General features: G+C 41.6%; 1 pseudogene; it reads right to left on the minus strand.

Annotated features, from left to right (window-relative positions):
- Positions 1–1,308: 1,308 nt before the first annotated feature.
- LOC100987174 (ATP-dependent RNA helicase DDX18-like) lies at positions 1,309–3,962 on the minus strand (annotated as a pseudogene).
- Positions 3,963–5,438: the final 1,476 nt, after the last annotated feature.

The following is a 5,438-nucleotide window of genomic DNA, read 5'->3' on the forward strand; positions in this document are numbered from 1 at the left end:
CAAGGTTGGAAACCCAAGACAGGAGCCCGACAGTCAAGGTTGGAAACCCAAGACAGGTCCAGCCAGGGTGATGACGGTCAAGCCCAGAAATGAAGATTGTTCTCTTCTTTTCCTACTGGAATGTTCTTTACCAAACAGTTCCCTCTACATTTAATCTTCTCAGTGCACTTACATTTAATGGGATCCTATGATTAAACGGCACAAGAGCAAAATGATGCTAGCAACTTTAGTTTTAAATTGCTACAAAATGTACTATTTTGTAGTTACATACTATACAAAACACACTTGAAATCAAGTGCTCCTACAACAAAAAAACCCATCTGACTAAATCACCAATTTTGGTGGGTTTTTTTTGTAATTTTGTTCATTTTCAATCTTCATAGCAAATGCATTTTTTTGCTTCGGGGCCTAGAAGAGGTAATTTTTCTCAAAAATAAGCTAACACGAATATGTGCTGGGCACTATCTGATGGCTTGGCTTTAAGTCCAAGGTAGTTGGCGGCCTTGTCTTCTAAGTACTCTGTAGAGTGAAAAGGCTTACCAAAATCCAAACCACCTTGAAATAAAGAAATCCGAATGAGGAGCATCACCATTCTTTATGTTTTTTAAAAGTCTTTGCTATGTTACCAAATGAAGAAATGCAGTATATTACACCTCTATCGATGGAAATGAAGCACTATATTACACCTCTATTGATGGAAATGAGGCTCAACCATCTCAATTTCACCGTTTTCCTACCCCCCACCTGTCGAATGTTATGACAGCTAGTGACACTTTATACAAAACACCTGAGAAAGGCTCATTGCTTTAAAATAAAAAATCTATAAAAGCAATGCCACCCTAATCCTAAGGTGCTTCTTAGGTATTTCCCAAATCTCTTTGCTCTTTTATACTGCAGCATTTTCAGGAGGAGTCATGAGATACTGTCAAGGTTCATGAACCTTGACATAACTAAAAACGAAAAATAACCTTAGACTCTTCTCTGCATTACCACCAGCTGCCTGGTACACTAGGTCACCTTTTACAGGAGTTACATTAAAACAATAATGTACGTTGGTGTGTATGTGGTGGGGGGGATATTTAAAATATTATATAATCACAAGAAAGACCAGAGATTTCTTGCTTTGCCCTTGGGCAACTAAGAAATTTAAAGCCTGTTTTATATCCCCAAAATAAAAAAGAGACTTGATAGAAGTAACAGTGCTCAGTGCTTGCAACCCAAGTCAATTTATAGAAATCTTGTTTAAATTCAAGGGGGAAATAATTCATTTTAGGACGAAGTTATTCAAGATGAAAGAAAGGCGTGTCTTCAGTGAGAGAACTGTCTGCTGTCAGATGATTTCTTGCTAATGTGTTTAAAGATTTTGGACTTCTCAACTTTCTTGGTTTTCTGGTAGCCAAATTCACCACCACCTCCTCACTTTTTCTGCTTGCCTTCATTGCTGTTGATGTTCAGATCAACAGAGGGAGGCACCTTGAAATCAGATGACAGAGCAACTTATCATTAAAGATCTGTTTTAGAGAATGGGAATCCTAGGCTCGTGTGTATGACTTATATGCTTCCTGGGCTGCCTTATGAAGAAAGTAGTTCTTTCCAATTAATTTCTCAAGCTGAGACTGAATGTCAGAAATTTTAGACCAGGAAAAGTCAAATTCACTTAATGGAAACTTGGATTGTTTCAAGTAGTGAAGGAACCCCATTTCTTCTGGGCACAAAATGAGCAAGGCATGCCCTCTCCCATTTAGACCTCTGGCTGTTCTGCTTACATGATGAATATATTCCTTAGGGTCATCCAGAGGGTCATGCTGAACAATCCAGTCGACTTCAGGAATGTCCAGTCCTCTTGCTGCCACATCCATACACAATAGTATTCCTGAATCTGCTTTGCAGAACTGGAAGAATGTGGTTGTACCCTTATTTTGCTTTTGCTTTCCATGAATGGCCAAGATGGGCAAATTCATGTAATTTAGCAACTCATAGTGATATTTCACAGACATACAAGATGAAAAGAAGACCATAACCTTCTTCTTTCGGTTCTTCTTAAGGACAGCAAAGGGCAGAAGGAATCTTTTTTCAGAGGGACAAACAACGTATTCCTGCTCAAGACCATCCACTGTTGCATAAGCTTTATCATCATCGCCAACATACAATGGCTCCTTTTTTCAGAGAAATCCTTGCCAGGTCGTCAACTTTTTGAGTTTGGGTGGCAGATAAGAGCATAGTGTGTCTGCATGTTGGCAAAAGTTTAATAATTTGCTTTAATTCCTCTTCAAACCCAACATCCAAGATTCTATCAGCTTCATCAATAACCAAATATTGTAGGTTTTTATACATAAACCCTGGTGTATTCTGCATATAGTCAAGCAGACGGCCTGGTGTGGCCACAATGATGTTAATCCCATTAGCAAGTTTCTGTGCTTCAGCAGATGTGTTACCGCCACCCATTATCAACCCATAGGTATGCATGTGGTGAGTATTAGCTCCTTAAGACCACCAAAAATTTGCATGGCTAGTTCTCTAGTAGGTGAGAGAATAAAGACCCCTGGTCTATTCGTGGGCATGAACTTTAACTTAACAGTGAGTTCAACTGCAGGAATGAGAAAAGCCAGGGTTTACCACTGCCTGTTTTTGCAGCTGCTAGAAGATCCCTGCCTTCCAGGAGTGATCTGATAGTTTTATGCTGAATTTCAGTCATGTTCGTAAAGCTTATTTCTTTTATTGCCTTCAAAGTGTTTTCATTGACAAGATTAGATAGAGAAGCACATGAAGTATCGTCAAAAGCTCCTGTCAGTCTCAGGCGCAGGCTGGGCACCTCACGGTTATCTTCCTCATTATCTGGCTTCTCCAGATTATTTTCTGTTTCTTTGGGAGTCTTGGCACTTTATTCTTTAGATTCCCCTTTGTTTTCAGTTTTTCCTTTTTTTTTTGCATCAGGCCCAGCATCATTCACCATTTTTCTCTTTTTCTTCTTTTTCTTTTTTGATTCTGAATTGGGAGACTGCATTGCTGTCTCTCCGTTTGTTAATACAGTGGATTTCTGGGGAGATTTTTGAACTTATACATTTTCCACTGTTTCTTGAGACACATCTCCATCTTGAGCTTCTGATAACCCCACATTCACAGAATGTTTTGATTTTTTAACCTTTCCACCTCCCATCGTTTCTTCAGACACACCTCCGTTTTGAGTTTCTGATAGGGTCAGATTTGAGGCCCCCGGCAACTTTAGGTTCTGTTGTGCATTTTGAGGTTCTGCTTCTTGATCTTCTTGCTCAGGAGTTTCATCAGCAGGTAAGACATGCTGTCCAAGAAGTGCCAAGACCACAGTGCCACACAGTACGGCTACTCAGCTCTCAGGGCTCATGTTGCACACAGCTTCTTAATACCTCACTCTCATTCAGGGAGTCACTAACCAAAGGCGACACTAGAACAGAGTGTGCACTTTTATCTTCAGGATATTCCCATCACCCTGACCAAGTTCACTAAGTTATAGGGCAAGGCAGATCTTAATTTTCTACATGAGAAGTGTTTAGAGACTAGAGTGAAGGCAGGTAGGGGACTTGTGTTGATGCCAAATCTCCACAGCAAGCAAATAATTTGTGCTTTCACTGTCTATTTATCTGGGTTGTCTTGGAGACACTGATGAAACTAGAGAGACTGTTGAGGCCTCCCCAGCCAAGCTGTGGCTGCTGCTTTAGAGAAAAGCAGCCTACTCCATTCACAGGCCGAAGGCATTTAGATAGAGTGCCATTATTCCAAGTATCAGCTTTTTCCTTTGAGTTTTGTTTACCTTATCACCATGCCCCCCTACACTCATAAACTCCCAATTTCATAGGCTCTCAGATTCAGACGAGGCCCTTAAGAAGAAAACACCCACCTGTGGTTTTAATACACTCTCTAACGTAAACTCCAGGATGGGAAAGCTAACATTTATAGGGTTCCTGATATATGTCAGGCATTTAATGCATATACATACACTTTATTGATATTATTGCATATCCTTACGACTACTCTGCTCAATCTTCCCCTCTTTTCTGTGGACAAGAAAACCGGGAGTCAGAAACATCCTGTGGCTTCCATGAGGCACACAGTTAGTAAGCGTTAGAATGAGATAAAAACCCAGAGAAACTCCTAGGTCTGTGTTCCTTCACTAAGTCTGAGACCCCATGGCCTGCCAAGGGGCTGAGTGAAAATTTCTGTCCTTGAAGGTTTTGCCCATTGCCTGTGTGCCTGGTTCCAGGAGGCCTCAGAGCTCAGAGGGAACTACTGTTGTTCAGGCCAGCCCTCCAGGAGTGAGGATGGATCCAGGTGTCTCCCTGCGATGAGGACAGCAGGGTGTCCTGCTTGGACAGGCTCTGATCTATAGAAAATGTGTATTTTATGCCAGAAACATTTTCATATTGAGGACAGCAGGGTGAGGACAGTGTGAGGTGAGGGGAGATAACCACCAATACATGCAGATGGTACATGCAGTTGATTATTTGGTGGCTGCAAAAGTGGGAGAGAAACAGCTTTGTCTTTTGAGATCTATGATTCTGAAGCTTGTACCTGAAAAAGCTGCTCATCTCTGTTCCTCGACTTCTGAGAGGAGAGTCTTTTTAGGTGGAAGACAGACAGGTCTGTACAGGATGGACTGGGAAAACCTCCTGCCCTCCCTACCTGCCCCTCTGACTACCAGAGCCACAGATACCTAGCATTTTCCTTCCTTCCTTCCTTCCTTCCCTCCCTTTCTTTCTTTTCCTTCCTTCCTTCCCTCCCTCCCTCCTTTCTTTTCCTTTCCTTTCCCTTCCTTTCCTTTCCTTCTTTTCTTTCTTTCTCTTTCATTCTTTCTTCTTTCTTTCTTCTTCTTTCTTTCTTTCTTCTTTCTTTCTTTGTTCCTTCCTTCCTTCCTTTCCTTTTTTTGTTTCCTTCTTTCCTTTTTCTCCCCCTTCCACACAGCATCGCATTGGAGGACAAATTCCAGTGAACTTGGAATCTACAGGTCTGGGTTCAGGTGTAGTTCTGAGATTCACCATTGGGGTGATCTTTGCTAAGTTACTGCAGCTTCTTGAGACTCAGTCACCTCCCTTCTGGAAGGAGGATTAGAATGACCACAGCACCCAGTGGTAATTATTGGACTACAGGAGGAAGTACTTTGGAACCACAGATACTTTGAAACACAAGGGATGCTTATTCCATGAGTGGAAGGAATGGGAAGCACCACAGTCCCGGGCTTATTTCAGGGGTTCTTTGAACATGCTCAAATATTATCTTACACAGTCCATGAGCCTGGCCTGCCATGAGGGCTTGAAAAGATGTCATCTGAGGCTTTCATTTGCCATTTAGTCATGAAGAGGGAGGACAGGACCTGGGAACACTGTTTTGGGTAATAGTATTGAAAGACTTCCATTCATCTTGTGTGGATAGAAACACATTAGGTAAGTTATTAAACTAAGTAAACG

This window comes from Pan paniscus, chromosome 16 (genome assembly GCF_029289425.2).
Source record: "Pan paniscus chromosome 16, NHGRI_mPanPan1-v2.0_pri, whole genome shotgun sequence".
NCBI classification, from domain to species: Eukaryota; Metazoa; Chordata; class Mammalia; order Primates; family Hominidae; genus Pan; species Pan paniscus.